Source organism: Mesoplodon mirus (genome assembly GCF_964341445.2).
Source record: "Mesoplodon mirus genome assembly, chromosome: 4".
In the NCBI taxonomy this organism is placed as follows: Eukaryota; Metazoa; Chordata; class Mammalia; order Artiodactyla; family Ziphiidae; genus Mesoplodon; species Mesoplodon mirus.
In genome coordinates, this window is record NC_138979.1 from 48932271 (window position 1) to 48949975 (window position 17705).

Here is a 17705-nt window from a genome sequence, read left to right on the forward strand (position 1 = left end):
GGACTTTAACACCCCACTTTCACCAATGGACAGGTCTTCCATAATGAAAATAAATAAGGAAACACAAGCTTTAAATGATACATTAAACAAGAAGGACTTCATTGATATTTATAGGACATTCCATCCAAAAAACAGCAGATTACACTTTATTCTCAAGTGCTCATAGAACATTCTCCAGGATAGATTATATCTAGGGTCACAAATCAAGCCTTGGTAAATTTAAGAAAATTGAAATCGTATCAAGTATGTTTTCCAACCACAATGCTATGAGACTAGATATCAATTAGAGGGAAAAAACTGTAAAAAATGCAAACACATAGAGGCTAAACAATACACTACTAAATAACAAAGAGATCACTGAAGAAATCGAAGAGGAAATCAAAAAATACCTAGAAACAATTGACAATGAAAACACGATGACCCAAAACATATGGGATGCAGCAAAAGCAGTTCTAAGAAGGAAGTTTATAGCAAGACAATCCTTCCTCAAAAAACAAGAAACACCTCAAGTAAACAACCTAACCTTACACCTACGGGAATTAGAGAAAGAAGAACAAAAAAAACCCCCAAAGTTAGCAGAAGGAAAGAAATCATCAACATCAGATCAGAAATAAATGAAAAAGAAATGAAGGAAACAATTGCAAATCAAAAAAACTAAAAGGTGGTTCTTTTTTTTTTTTTTTTTTTTTTTTTTTTTGCAGTACGCAGGGCTCTCACCGTTGTGGTCTCTCCCATTGTGGAGCACAGGCTCCAAACGTGCAGGCCCAGCAGCCATGGCTCACGGGCCCAGGCGCTCCATGGCACGCGGGATCCTCCCAGACCGGGGCACGAACCCGCATCCCCTGCATCGGCAGGCGTACTCTCAACCACTGCGCCACCAGGGAAGCCCTAAAAGCTGGTTCTTTGAGAAGATAAACAAAATTGATTAAGCATTAGCCAGACTCATCAAGAAAAAAAGGGAGAGGACTCAAATCAATAAAATTAGAAATGAAAAAGGAGAAGTAACAACTGACACTGCAGAAATACAAAGGATCATGAGAGATTACTACAAGCAACTATATGCCAATAAAATGGACAACCTGAAAGAAATGGACAAGTTCTTAGAAAAGCACAACCTTCCAAGACTGAACCAAGAAGAAACAGAAAATATAAACAGACCAATCACAAGCACTGAAATTGAGACGGTGATTAAAAATCTTCCAACAAACAAAAGCCCAGGACAAGATGGCTTCACTGGCAAATTCTATCAAACATCTAGAGAAGAGCTAACTCCTATCCTTCTCAAACTCTTCCAAAATATAGCAGAAGGAGGAACACTCCCAAACTCATTCTATAAGGCCATCATCACCCTGATACCAAAACCAGACAAAATGCCACAAAAATGAAAACTACAGGCCAATATCACGGATGAACATAGATGCAAAAATCCTCAACAAAATACCAGCAAACAGAATCCAACAGCACATTCAAAGGATCATACACCATGATCAAGTGGGGTTTATCCCAGGAACGCAAGGATTCCTCAATATACGCAAATCAATCAATGTGATACATCATACTAACAAACTGAAGAGGAAAAACCATAGGATCATCTCAATAGATGCAGAAAAAGCTTTTGATAAAATTCAACACCGTTTATAATAAAAAACCCTCCAGAAAGTAGGCATAGAGGGAACTTACCTCAACATAATAAAGGCCATATATGACAAACCCACAGCCAACATCATCCTCAATGGTGAAAAACTGAAATCATTTCCACTAAGATCAGGAACAAGACAAGGTTGCCCACTCTCACCACTCTTATTCAACAGAGTTTTGGAAGTTTTAGCCACAGCAATCAGAGAAGACAAAAACAAAAGGAATCCAAATCAGAAAAGAAGTAAAACTGTCACTGTTTGCAGATGACATGATACTATACACGGAGAATCCTAAAGATGCTACCAGAAAACTACTAGAGCTAATCAATGAATTGGGTAAAGTAGCAGGATACAAAATTAATGCACAGAAATCTCTTGCATTCCTATACACTAATGATGAAAAATCTGAAAGGGAAATTAAGGAAACAGTCCCATTTACCACTGCAACGAGAAGAATAAAATACCTAGGAATAAACCTACCTAAGAAGACAAAAGATTTGTATGCAGAAAACTATAAGACACTGATGAAAGAAATTAAAGATGATACAAACAGATGGAGAGACATACCATGTTCTTGGATTGGAAGAATCAACATGGTGAAAATGACTATACTACACAAAGCAGTCTACAGATTCAATGCAATCCCTATCAAACTACCACTGGCATTTTTCACAGAACTAGAACAAAAAGTTTCACAATTTGTATGGCAACACAAAAGACCCCGAATAGCCAAAGCAATCTTGAGAATGAAAAACAGAGATGGAAGAATCAGGCTCCCTGACTTCACACTATACTACAAAGTTACAGTAATCAAGACAGTATGGTACTGGCACAAAAACAGAAATATAGATCAATGGAACAGGATAGAAAGCCCAGAGATAAACCCAGGCACTTATGGTCACCTTATCTTTGATAAAGGAGGCAAGAATATACAGTGGAAAAAAGACAGCCTCTTCAATAAGTGGTGCTGGGAAAACTGGACAGCTACATGTTAAAGAATGAAATTAGAACACTCCCTAACACCATACGCAAAAATAAATTCAAAATGGCTTAAAGACCTAAATGTAAGGCCAGACACTATAAAACTCTTAGAGGAAAACATAGGCAGAACACTCTATGACATAAATCACAGCAAGATCCTTTTTGACCCATATCCTAGAGAAAGGGAAATAAAAACAAAAATAAACAAATAGGGCCTAATGAAACTTAAAAGCTTTTGCACAGCAAAGGAAACCATAAACAAGATGAAAAGACAACCCTCAGAATGGGAGTAAATATTTGCAAACAAAGCAGCTGACAAAGGATTAATCTCCAAAATATACAAGCAGCTCATGTAGCTCAATATCAAAACAAAGAACCCAATCCAAAAATGGGCAAAAGACCGAAATCAACATTTCTCCAAAGAAGATATACAGTTTACCAACAAACACATGAAAGGATGCTCAACATCACTAATTATTAGAGAAATGCAAATCAAAACTACAATGGGGTATCACCTCACACCAGTCAGAAAAGCCATCATCAAAAAGTCTACAAACAATAAATGCTGGAGAGGGTGTGGAGAAAAGGGAACCCTCTTGAACTGTTGGTGGGAATGTAAACTGATACAGCCACTATAGAGGTTCCTCAAAAAACTAAAAATAGAATTACCATACTACCCAGCAATCCCACTACTGGGAGTATATCCTGAGAAAACCATAATTCAAAAAGAGTCACGTACCACGATGCTCACTGTAGCTCTATTTATAATAGCCAGGACATGAAGCAACCTAAGTGTCCATTGACAGATGAATGGATAAAGAAGATGTGGCACATATATACAATGGAATATTGCTCAGCCATAAAAAGAAACGAAATTGAGTTATTTGTAGTGAGGTGGATGGACATAGAGACTCATACATAGTGAAGTAAGTCAAAAAGAGAAAAACAAATACCGTATGCTAACACATATATATGGAATCTAAAAAAAATAAAAATGGTTCTGAAGAACGTAGGAGCAGGACAGGAATAAAGACATAGACATAGGGAATAGACTTGAGACATGGGGAGGCGGAAGGGTAAGCTGGGACGAAGTGAGAGAGTGGCGTGGACCTATATACACTACCAAATGTAAAATAGATAGCTAGTGGGAAGCAGTTGCAAAGCACAGGGAGATCAGCTCGGTGTTTTGTGTCCACCTAGAGGGGTGGGATAGGGAGGGTGGGAGGGAGATGCAAGAGGGAGGAGATATGGGGATATATGTATATGTATAGCTGATTCACTTTGTTATACAGCAGAAACTAACACACCATTGTAAAGCAATTATACCCCAATAAAGATGTTTAAAAAAAATAAAATGTATATGTAAATATAAAGGAGCTAGAAGCGCCAAAACAACCTTCAAGAAGAGGAACAACGTTAGAGGACTTACACTATATAATATTAAGACTTTCTATAAAGCCATGGTAATCAAGACAGTATGCTATTGGCATAAGGAGGGACAAACAGATAAATGGAACAGAACAGAGAATTCAGACTTTGACCCATGCTTATGCAGTAAATTGATTTTCAGTAAAGGAGCCCATGCAATCCTATAGAGAAAGGAAACTGTTTTCAGCAAATGGTCCTGAACAACTAGAAAAAAGGAAACCTTGATTCCTACTTCAGGATAACCCAATGCACCAAAAATAATTCAAGATGGATCATAGACTTCAGAATAAAAGCTAAAACTATTAAGCTTTTAGAGAAAAACATGGGAGGATATATTGTCATCTTAATAGATGTAGAAAAATCATTTGACAAAAATTCAAAACACTTTTATTATAAAAAATTAGTAATAGAAGGGAACTTCTTTAATGGGATAAAGGGAATCTACATAAAAACACAAAGCAACATCAAACTTAATGGTGAAAAACTGAAATCTTTCCCCCAAAGATCAGGAACAAGACAAGGTTGTCCACTCTGGTACATCTATTCAACATTTTATTGGAGGTCATAGCAATGAGGCAAGAAAAAGAAGCAAAAGACAGCTAGATTGGAAAACACAAAGTAAAACTACTTCTATTTTGAGATGACATGACATTCCTTGTAGGAAATCCTAAAGATTTCACACACAAAAAAATCACTGGATATAATAAATGAGTTTAGCAAGTTTGCAGGGTAGATCAAAAAAACAAAAATAGATTTTATTTCTATACACTAGCAACAAACCATCTGAAAACAAAATTACAGAAACAATTCCATTTGTAATAGTACCAAAAAGAATAACATTTACAAATAAATTTAATGAAAGATGTGCAAGTCTTGTATACTGAAAACTACAAAACATTATTTTGGGAGGGAGGTGTGCCTCCCTCAAAAGAGAGAATGTGTGAGAGAGCAGCGTGAGAAGGACTAGGCCTGCCACCGCTGGCTTTGAAGATCGAAAAGCATATCGTGGAGCCAAGGAACGAGGGTGGCCTCTAGAAGCTAGAAAAGACAAGAAAATAGATTCTCCCCTGGAGCCACTAGGGAGGAACACAAACCTGCCAACACCTTGATTTTGATGAATCCATGTGAAATTTGTGATTTTGGTGAATCCATGTGGAACTGTAATATAACAAAATTCTGTTGTTTTAAGCCACTAGGTTGGTGCTAATTTATAACAGGAGCCATAGAAAATTAATACAGATGGTTAACACGCCCAAACCCTCCCAAAACAATCTTGAAAAAGAACAAAGTTGGAGGACTCATGATTCCCAATTTTACAACGTAGTATACAAAGCTGCAGTACTCAAGACAGTGTGGATAAGGATAGACGTATAAAAATGGAATCGAATTGAGAGTCCAGAAATAAATCTTCACATTCATAGTCAACTGATTTTCAACAAGGGTACGTAGACAATTCAATGGAGAAAAGAATGGTCTTTTCAACAAATGGTGCTGGAACAACTGGATATCTGTATATCCACATGCAAAAGATGAATGTGGGTCAATACTTTGTAAGATGTACAAAAATTAATTCACAATGGATCAAAGTCTCTAAATGTAAGAGCTAAAACTATAAAACTCTTAGAAGAAAACAAAGGCATAAAATTTTATGACTTTGGATTAGACAGCGGTTTATACCAAAAGCATAATCAACAACAAAAAATAATAGATAAATAGGACTTTAACTTTTGTGCTTCAAGGACACAATCTACAGAATGGATAAAAATATTTGCAATCATATATCTGATAAGGAACTTTTTTTGTTTTTAACATCTTTATTGGAGTATAATTGCTTTACAATGGTGTGTTAGTTTCTGCTGTATAACAAAGTGAATCAGCTATACATATACATATATCCCCATATCCCCTTCCTCTTGAGTCTCCCTTCTACCTTCCCTATCCCAGCCCCCCATCCCACCCCTCTAGGTGGTCACAAAGCACCCAGCTGATCTCCCTGTGCAATGAGGCTGCTTCAAACTAGCTATTTTACATTTGGTAGTGTATATATGTCCATGCCACTCTCTCACTTCATCCCAGCTTACCCTTTGCCCTCCCCAAGGCCTCAAGTCCATTCTCTATGTCTGCGACTTTATTCCTGTCCTACCCCCAGGTTCTTCAGAACCTTTTTTTTTTTTTTAGATTCCATATATATGTGTTAGCATACAGTATTTGTTTTTCTCTTTCTGTCTTACTTCACTCTGTATGACATACTCTAGGTCCATCCACCTCACTACAAATAATTCAATTTCATTTCTTTTTTATGGCTGAGTAATATTCATTGTATATATGTGCTACATCTTCTTTACCCATTCATCTGTCAGTGGACACTTAGGTTGCTTCCATGTCCTGGCTATTGTAAACAGAGCTGCAGTGAACATCGTACATGACTCTTTTTGAATTATGGTTTTCTCAGGGTATATGCCCAGTGGTGGGACTGCTGGGTAGTATGGTAGTTCTATTTTTAGTTTTTTAAGGATCCTCCATACTGTTCTCCATAGTGGCTGTATCAATTTACATTCCAACCAACAGTGCAAGAGGGTTCCCTTTTGTCTACACCCTCTCCAGCATTTATTGTTTGTAGACTTTTTGATGATGGCCATTCTGACCGGTGTGAGGTGATACCTCATTGTAGTTTTGATTTGCATTTCTCTAATAATTAGTGATGTTGAGCATCCTTTCATGTGTTTGTTGGCAAACTGTATATCTTCTTTGGAGAAATGTTGATTTCGGTCTTTTGCCCATTTTTGGATTGGGTTCTTTGTTTGATATTGAGCTACATGAGCTGCTTGTATATTTTGGAGATTAATCCTTTGTCAGCTGCTTTGTTTGCAAATATTTACTCCCATTCTGAGGGTTGTCTTTTCATCTTGTTTATGGTTTCCTTTGCTGTGCAAAAGCTTTTAAGTTTCATTAGGCCCTATTTGTTTATTTTTGTTTTTATTTCCCTTTCTCTAGGATATGGGTCAAAAAGGATCTTGCTGTGATTTATGTCATAGAGTGTTCTGCCTATGTTTTCCTCTAAGAGTTTTATAGTGTCTGGCCTTACATTTAGGTCTTTAAGCCATTTTGAATTTATTTTTGCGTATGGTGTTAGGGAGTGTTCTAATTTCATTCTTTAACATGTAGCTGTCCAGTTTTCCCAGCACCACTTATTGAAGAGGCTGTCTTTTCTCCATTGTATATTCTTGCCTCCTTTATCAAAGATAAGGTGACCATAAGTGCCTGGGTTTATCTCTGGGCTTTCTATCCTGTTCCATTGATCTATATTTCTGTTTTTGTGCCAGTACCATACTGTCTTGATTACTGTAACTTTGTAGTATAGTGTGAAGTCAGGGAGCCTGATTCTTCCATCTCTGTTTTTCATTCTCAAGATTGCTTTGGCTATTCGGGGTCTTTTGTGTTGCCATACAAATTGTGAAACTTTTTGTTCTAGTTCTGTGAAAAATGCCAGTGGTAGTTTGATAGGGATTGCATTGAATCTGTAGACTGCTTTGTGTAGTATAGTCATTTTCACCATGTTGATTCTTCCAATCCAAGAAAATGGTATGTCTCTCCATCTGTTTGTATCATCTTTAATTTCTTTCATCAGTGTCTTATAGTTTTCTGCATACAAATCTTTTGTCTCCTTAGGTAGGTTTACTCCTAGGTATTTTATTCTTTTTGTTGCAATGGTAATTGGGAGCGTTTCTGATAAGGAACTTTTATCCATAGTATTTTTTAAAAAACCATTACAATTAAACAATAAATGGACAAATAAGCCAATTTTAAATGGGCAAAGGATTTAAATAGACATTCCTTCCAATTAAGATACATAAATGCCCAATAAGCACATAGAAAGATGCTCAAAATAATTAGTCATTAGGAAATGCAAATCAAAACCACAATGCGAAGCCACATACTTTGTTGGCTGTAATAAAAAAGATTGATAATAACAAGTATTGGTGAGGAAGTGCAGCAGTTAGATCCTTCATATACTGCTGGTAGAAACATGGAATGGTGCAGCTGCTTTGGAACAGTCCTCAATAATTAAGTGAATTTACCGTAAGAGCAAGCAATTCACTCCTAGGTCTATCTTCAAGAGAATTGAAAATGTGTGTCCACACAAAAACTTATACATACATATTCATAGCAGCATAATCCATAATAGCCAAAAAGCAACCCAAAAGTGCATCATCTGATGAATGGATTAAAAAAATATTTTATCTCCATACAATAGAATGTTGTTATTCAGCAATAAAAAGGAATGAAGTACTGATACATTTTACAACATGGATGAACCTTGAAAACAGTTTAATAAGTGAGAGAAACCAGACACAAAAGGCCACATACAGAATGATTCCATTTATATGAAATGTCCAAAGTAGGCAGATATACAGAGACAGAAAGTAGATTTTCAGCCCCTGGGTGACAGGAGCTGGGAGGAGAGGAAATGGGGAGTGACTGCTAATAGTTATCAGGTTTCTTTTGGAGGAACTGAAAATGTTCAGGAATTAGATGTACCACTCTGTGAATAATCTAAAAACCACTGAATTATACACCATAAAAGCGTGAATTTTATGGAATGTGAATCATTTCTCAATAAAAAGAATGTTATGACCATTTGAAGAAAAATCTGGAACACCTTAGTGCTACTAAATATGTGTATCCCTATGATTCAGCAATCTCACTCCTGTCTATATACTTCTGATAATCAGATGCACAGGGGTATATACATGGGGATGTTTACTGTGTTTTTGTTTTTGTTTTTTTTTGTGGTATGTGGGCCTCGCGCTGTTGTGGCCTCTCCCGTTGCGGAGCACAGGCTCTGGATGCGCAGGCTCAGCGGCCATGGCTCACGGGCCTAGCCGCTCCACGGCATGTGGGATCTTCCCGGACCGGGGCACGAACCTGTGTCCCCTGCATCGGCAGGCGGGCTCTCAACCACTGCGCCACCAGGGAAGCCCTACTGTGTTGTTTTTGACAATAGGATGTTAGAAACAACCTGAAAGTCCATCACTCAGGGAAACAGACAAATAAAATGTGGTGAATATATACTACCGAACACCATGCAGCTGTAAGCAGCAATGAGCCAGATGGACATCTGCACTATAAATAGATCATGCATTAAAAAATAAAAAGAAACAGAACAAAACCTATAGCAAGTACCATGTATGTAAATTGAAAATACGTAAATACAATATATTCTTCAATGATGAGTGCAAATGCAAGAATACAGCATCTTAGAATGGCCACCAGTGGTTGGAAGGGGGACTGAGAGTAAAGATTCAGTAGAAAGGGGGAAAATAATAAAGTAAAATAGAAGCAAAGCCAAGGACATGCTAATGTTGATAATGCATCATCACTGAAAAGCATAAACAACTCAACTCTCTGCCCCTGAGGTCCAAAGAGAGAAAGAGAAAGAAGAGGACAAGAAAGGGGGTAGATGGGGGGGGGGGGTCGACAGGAGGGCAGAAAGAAACTAGCTCAGATACACTCTAAAATTTTAACAGATTTTCTCCAGAAGGTGGGATTGTGATGCAGTTTATTTCTCCATTTCCTTAAAAAAAATTTTTTTAATATTTTTTTAGTTTTAAAAGATTTAAAAATGGGAAAAGTCTTAGATGGCTTTTGAGTGACACTTAAGGGCACCTTGATGGTACAGACAGCCAGAGAGTTACAACCAGTACCATTCCCTTGAGTCATTAAAGTGGATTAAAAATGACTGCACCATAAAGTGTAACCCATCACTGCCTCGCTCCATTCTTATCAGATTTGTCCTAGCCTTAAACTGACATTTTGAGTACTCAGAGAGTCACCAGTTACCTGGATACCACCCAGCTGTAGTCAAATACTGTCATCCTGCTGAAAAAAAGGGCATCTGATAGATTTCTGACTGCCCTTACAATAAGGTAATCTCACAAAAGACTCAGAAACAAGTAAAAAGAGGCGCTCTCCAGGATTTAATTCAGGGCCAGCTGGAAGAACTGAATGGGATGAGCACGTGTCAGGAATCTTGAAAATTCTCTTGGAGGCTATCTTAGCACCTTGCTTGACTCTCCGCTGGGGCAGTACAGTAACCCCCACTGCTAGGCCACCTACTACTACTCACAGAATCAACTCAAACCCAAGATCTAGTAGCACCAACTTCAGAGGTGGGTTTGTACTTCCTGGTCTCTCACTATGTCAGCCTGGTGCCTGGATCTATGACCTGGTAGCCAGGTCCTTGTTACTATTATCCTATTTCATTTCCCTTCCTGGTGTCCTAGTTTCCCCATGACTAGGATGCTTTCCTGCTTCTCCAAGTCCTGCTCCCTAATCCTAGATCTCATAATTTCTTGATGTTGACTGGTTTTCTACCCCATTCTGGAAGACCTAAATGACCTCTAGGTCTGGACTTACCCGCTTCTGGTGGTGACACACCTATGCAAAAAGGCAGGAACAAAAGATGGCCCCAAAGGGTCTGTGTGATGGCAGTTGGAGCCCCAAAACAGTTGAGTCATGTGAAATATGCTGGGGTTGAAAAAGGTTCAAGTTGGGCACAGAGATGGGGGACACATTTTAATCGATGTTTTGAGCAGGAAGAACAAAAAAGGGATAAGCCCACAGCTCTGGGCAGATGGTTCAAGTTAACAGATGGCAGATAGAAAGCAGCACTATTTTATTTTTATTATATTCTTCAACACAGTGCCATAAGATTAGGGATAGGCATGTGTTATTCAAATTTTCAGAAAAGTGAAAAGAAAGAGATTAGTTTTAGAAGCTGCAGATTAACTTATCATTACAATTAAAAAACAGAACAGTAACAATAATGAAACTCAACATGTGTTGAGTTAGTACATGCCAGGCATGATGCTGTCTGCTTTCCACACATAATCTCATTTTAATCATCACATCAAACCTATGAACAAAGTATTCTTATCCTCATTTTACAGATGAGGAAAATGAGGCTCAGAGAAGGTGAGTAACTTGCCTTAGTTCACAGTAAAAATAGCCAGGATTTCAACCCAGGTGTGTTTGACTACAAAACTTGTGCTCCTCAAATTCTAAAACATATTGCTCTTGACTGTGTAGGAAATAAATGGTGTCCATTAGGAACCCACGAGTTGATTAACAGCCAGTCATGTCAGACTAAATTTAAGCCACTTTATTGGAAAGTTTTACCCAGAAAGTTCAGGGAAAGGCTAGAGGCCAAATATTCCTTGACTTAGCAAGGCACACTGTCTGCAATGTCATTGTGAATCAAAAGAAGAAAAGCAGCTTGGTGGACAACAGATTAAATAGACCCGTAGCTGGAACGATCGTTTCCTAAAAGTACTCCTCAATCAGCGGAAAAAACCCTACTCAGCGGGAGGATGTTAGTGCCCTGCCAAGGGACCCTGAGTTTGCCCTGTCCTAGTCAACCATTTTGTCAATGACTTGGATAAAATATGTATGGGATGTGTTAATATGCAGAGGACATGATGGATAATTATACATTGGATGACAGATTTGAAGAGATTTTTTAGCTGGAATGACCATTTCCTAAAAGTGTTGCTCAATTAATGTATCTAAATCTACTCAGGTGCCTGAAAATGGATCGAATTTGCCTGGTCTTATTCATCAATTTTATCAATGATTTTGATAAAATATGTATGATATGTTTGTCAAATTGCAGAGGACACAAGGGATAATTATTATATTAGATGACAGAACTAAGATTTGTTGTAAAAATCTCATCAAGCTGGAATGATGAATCACAACAGACAAGATCAACATTACCAAGAAAAAAAAATTTGAAGTCCTTTTTTAGGTCCATAACACCACTTAGGAAGATATTGGAGAGAAGTTGCCAAACAGCCATCCTGTGACAAATGCCAGGGATTTATGGTTCAATCTGGTGATGTGGTTGCTAAATGTAAATTAAATCCAGGACAGTGTTAATAGTGTCAGAATAAACAAGAGGCACTATTCCTTCCATCCTCAGCACTAGACATATCAATTTTGTTTCTGGGAATATTTTTTAAATGGGTTGTTTCAAGTTATCTGTTGCTGTATAACAAATCACTCAAACTTAGTGGCTTAAAAGAAGTTTATTCTTATTTCTCATGAGTCTGTGCTGATTGGGCTCAGACGGGTGGTTCTTCTGCTGGTTTTGCTTGGAATCTTTCTGGCACTTGCAGTCAGTTGGTTGCCAGGGTTGGAGTACTCTGGACAGGAGTCCTCCATAGGCAGGACATCCAAGACGGCTTCTTCACCTACAGAACTGATGCCTCAATTCTCCTCCACATGGCTTCTCATCCCTTGGGGCCTTTCCTCTTCAGCAAGGTAGCCAAACTTCTTACACGGTGGCTAGTTTCCAAGAGCGCAAACATAAAAGTTGCTCATCCTTCTTAAGGTTTAGAACCAAAACTGGCACAGTCACTTCTGCCCATTCTATGTAAATATGTCAAAGGACAGCCAAAATTCAGTATGAGAGAGACTACACAGGATATGAATACCAGGAGGTATCGTTCATTGGAGGCCACTGGAGGAGGCAACGAGGTTTATAATGAATTCTATTCTAAGATTCATGTATATCATGAAGGACAAATAAATTTGATGATTTTAGCATAGACACGATGTTTTATAACTTCACAACAGTTGTTTACAAATTCTTAGAAGACAGTGTACAAAAGAGGGCTTAGATACATCCTGTACAGCTCCAGGGAACAAAATTTGGACTAGAGGTTGGTTTTAACTCAATTGCTAAGTACCCACTTTGCAGGGATATGAGAGAAGTTTCTGTCTGAGCAGGAAGTCATATTAGCTTCTAAGGCTCCTTTCAACTCTCAGAATCTAAGCTTCTAATTACATGCCTCTTCCTGTTAATTATTCCTTGGTATGTTAGTCCTATCTCTGCAGCCAGATTTTAAATTAGAGACTCTGGATGAAGGAATAAAAATATTTCTGGACTAGCTTCTGGTCTTAGCTTTGCCAACAGTCATCTGTTGTGGACTCTGGATAAGTCACTTAATGTCCCTGGGTCTCAATTTCTTCATCTGGTAACAGAGGGGACTGCCTTCTAAACTCTCTCCCAGCACAAAGTGTGTATAGTAAATGGAATCTTTGATAGGGTTACTTAAGAATGAGATGGAAATGAAAGCAGACAAAGTACTTTAGATAGTGCCTAGCCTACTGCCAGTCCTTAATAAATATTACCTCTCATTATTTCCATGATTACCATTATTATAACATTTTCTGATTCTGTGATTTCCATATATACAATAGAATCTTGAGTTGCTTTAGACCTTCATTTGCTTTGCTCAATGGTGATCAGAAAGTGACTCAGAATCACTTCTAGTCTAAGTCTCCCCACCTGGTAACCAGGAGCCCATCATGCCCTTGTACAGGGCAAGTCCTTCATAAGTAACTGAATTAAATCTGAAGTGGCTCCGGCCGCAAATCTGTTCTCCTGCTCTATGCCCAGCAGAGGGAGCCAAAGAAAAGGAACAAATCCATTTTCAGATTAGGTAGCAAACACAGAGGAGACCATCAGGGGCTTTCAGAGATCTCCTCTTTCACCCCACCCCACGCTCATTTTAAAGATTGTAAAACTCAGGCCACAAGAGGAAAGGGGATTTCCCAAGGTTACCAACTAATAAGTGGTTAAGTCCTCAGAAAAACAAGCCTATGGTCTCAGTCCTAATTCTTGAGTCTTTGAACCGTGGTCCTTTTTACGCTCCCATGTTGCTTCCTTGCTTTTCTAAGACTTAGCTGTAGATCACTGCAAGCTCAACATTCTCTGTGGCCTCAGGTATCTGACAGCGTAGGCTTTGGGTTTGAATCCTGGCTCTTCTCCTTATCAACTGTTGACCATGGGCAAGTTATACAACCTCTCCAAGATTCAGAATCATATCTTAGGATTATCATGGTTATGATAATTACGCTTCTTTCAAAGGGTTGTTGGGAGGAGAAAATAAAATAATGGAATGGAAAATGCCTGGTGGCATTTTACACCATAAATGCACAAGGTGCCTTCATAGCTATCAATACCTACTTTGGTGAAAAGAAATTATTTTATCTAAATGAATTGAAAGTGGATAATGTAGGTCTCAAACTCAGATGCTTCCAGGACTCAGCCATTTAAATAAAGCTGTCTGGATATACAACAAGGACTTCTATGGATTATGGCAAACTACAGAGTTCATGGCCATGGGAAACAATCAACGTTTACCAGGAGAAATTTAGGCCTAATGTTGCCAGGTCTTCCAATATGTCAAGAGAAATTGGAAATCTGGGTTTTTATGTGCAAATTTCTGATTTTTAAAACTACTGTACAGACAAAATAAAATCCAGGCCAGCAGCTTGTTATGCCTGCTTTTAAAGCTAATTTTAGAGCTCCATATGCAGACACACAACATACCAGAATTGAGAAACTCAGTCCAATAAATTCAGAAGAAATGACACCTCTTATTTGGAGGGAATGTGCCAGTAATACAAACCCACAGGGTTGTTTTTCCGAGGACCTTACTCAGCAGACCCACTGAACCCTAGGGGATTATCTTGCAATCTCTAGTATATCCTCCAACTTTCCCTGATGACTTTGGGTTTTCTGCCCACACCATGCCTGATGCCATTTAAGTTGCCATAGTCTTCCAGTTGCCTATAAATTATACATTCCACACTGATATATTTTTTCTTTACGAGGTAGAAAATAACATTTCACAATTTTATATATAACATTCATTTTTATTTAACAGCTACCCTCATTAGATATTCATTGAAAAGAGGTTCACTGTAAGCAACAACTAGGTGGGGAAAGGGGTTATCTAGAATTTTTTATATCAAACTTTCAATGCACATTAAAAATAAAAATTATTTTGTTCCAGTCAATGAAGAAAAATAATCTGTGGGCACATTAGACTAGGAAAGAGAAAATGCAATATTAAATGAAAATGAAAAAGGGAGGGGGTACGAACTAGCAGAATAGTTCAACCCAAACTTCTTAAAGATCCTTGAGTTGTTTTCATTTCTCTACCTTGAGAGGCTTAAGCCCTGTGGTTTTTGCTTGATTTCCATAGAGCATCTCTACCACTATCTCTCTTCCTTTGTGGAAGAAGGGTTGATTGGGAAACACGTTTATTTTTCATTGGTTCACTATCTTGCGAAATGTTCTTGGGCAAACGCAGGCTGATGGTTTTATTTATAGGTTGCTGTGTTTCAGGTAACCCTCTGGAGATTATGGGAAGTACTGCTCTGTGTATAGCTTTTTTTTTATTATTAATTTTTATTGGACTGTGGTTGCTTTAGAATGTTGCGATGTATAGCCTTTTGTTTAAACCTGAGGTTTCCAATTAGCACGGCCAAGATATGATTTTGTTGACTTGGTTATATTATGATTTGTTTCAATAATGCAAAGAAGCTTTTTTAAAATCAGCCAGAGAATATTAAGAAATATGTCACAGCCAGGTCAGTGAGAGTGGCACCAAGTTAACGAAACAAGGGAACAGTGAGGCCCTCGTAGATGTGATGGGGATTGAGTGAGAGGGGCTATGAGCACAAGGCGTCCTGTAGTACAGATACTCAGGTCTAATGAGGAGAGAGACAGGGGACCAATGTCAGGGCTTGTGTGTGCCCTGCCCTCCCCCAGTCATTTTGATATGGAAAAGCCAGTGTGATATTAGAAGAGATTAAAAAGAATTTTATATGCCAAAAAAAGTGAGGTTAATTTTCACGTGACACAGCAAAGAATAGTGGAAGCAACACTAGAGACCCAGTTAATGTGGCCTTGGGCAAGCTAGTTAACCTCTTTGGGTTTTAATTTTACAATCTACACAATGAAAGCTTTAGAAGATAAAAGTCCAAGGACTCTTCCAAGTCTTATGTTGTATTGCCAGGCATTTTCCTCCAATTTTTTATTTTCAAAAATTTCAAGACTACAGAAAAAGACTTGAACTAATATCCATATTCTCGTCATCTAGATTCACCAATTGTCAACATTTTGCTGAATTTGCTTATCTTTCTGTCTCTGTTGCTATCTATCAATCAATTAATCAATCATCTTTCTATCCATATACAGAGGAAATACAGGAGGAAAAAAGTATATATTGTTATTATCTGTCATTAAATCATTTAAATTAAGTTGCAGACATTCATGACATTTCATCACTAAATAGTTTACCATGCATCTCCTAAGAATAAGGATTTTCTACATAACCACAGTATCACAATCACATCTAAGAAAATGACAATTCCATATAATCTAATATCCAGTTCACATTCATATTTCTACAACTGTACCAAATTCTTGCACTGATTGCTATGCTTTTAGCCTTTCACACTTTAGTGTTTCAAAATAGTGAACAGTGCTCCTCTTTCTCTTTTTCCTTTGTTTAAATTTATACACATTGACTTTTTGAGGAGTCCAGTCATTTTTAAAACGTTTTACATACTCTGGATAAGGCAGACTGTTTCCTTGTGGTTTAATTTAACATGTTCCTCTATCACTGAATTTCCTGTACACTGAAAGTTAGGTCTGCAACTTGACCAGATTGGGGTTAGACATCTCTGGCAAGATGCGTCTTACACAATTCTGTGTTCATCATGTTGCATCACGCCTGGAGTCACACAATATCAGGCTATCCCAGCATCTGTGATGTTAAGTTTGGTCTCTTAGTTCAGGTGGTGATGGCCAGATCTCTCCAGAGTAAAGGTATATTTTTGCCTCCTCTGCCATTAATAATCTGTGGGTTAAAACTTTGATGCCGTATGAATAGACTGTTTTAGCATCCATCGAAGATCCTTACCTGAATTCATCATTACGTTGGGCTTTATCCTTACTTCTATGTTTATTAACTGGCATTCTTCTGTAAAAAGGAGCTTTCCTTTTATTCTCTTTCTTCTCTCTGTCTGTATTTTCTTCTCTCTATCCTCTCACGCTCTCTCTCCCCCACCCCGTCTCTATCTCCCTCCCCACCCTTTCCTTCTCCCTCTCCTTCAAATTACTATGGCCTCATGAATTTCATATATATTTAATGTGTTATAATCAGTTACATTCTTTATTCTTTTCGATGTCCAAATGGTCCCAAACGTGACTAGAGGGAGACCCTTCAAGATGGATCCCATCTCCTTTTTATAAGAACACCCTGGTTTTTAAGTTTCTCCTTGCTGTTTAGCAAGATAAAATATTTCTGATTCGCTTCATTTTGCCTTCCCCAGATACAGATTCAGCCATTCTCCAAGGAGTCCACTTTCTTTTTAATGGAAAATGATATTCACATGAAGATCTGGGCCGTAAGAGTGCTCAGTGCAACTAAGTGCCATTACTTGTAAGTCCTTTTAAGTGGGCAAAGCTAGGAAATATTTATATATAAGAACTCATATATTCAAATTTAATAATAAAAGGTTTTTGAAAACTTTTATTTTCTATTTTTATTTTTCTCTTAAAGTCTTGATTTCTAATACTATATCTACTTATGTGTTTTTTACTATAATATTTACATATAGTTTCAAAATTGTCATACTAACATTACTAATAACCAATGAGCATACCAGAACTTCAGTTGCCATTGAATTCTTTTTGTTCTTAGAATAGATCCCACTAAGGTATGGTCAGCCAGACTCCTGATACGTACTGAATTTTACTCGAATCAATCCTTTTCTCCGTGTGGTTATTTTATCAAT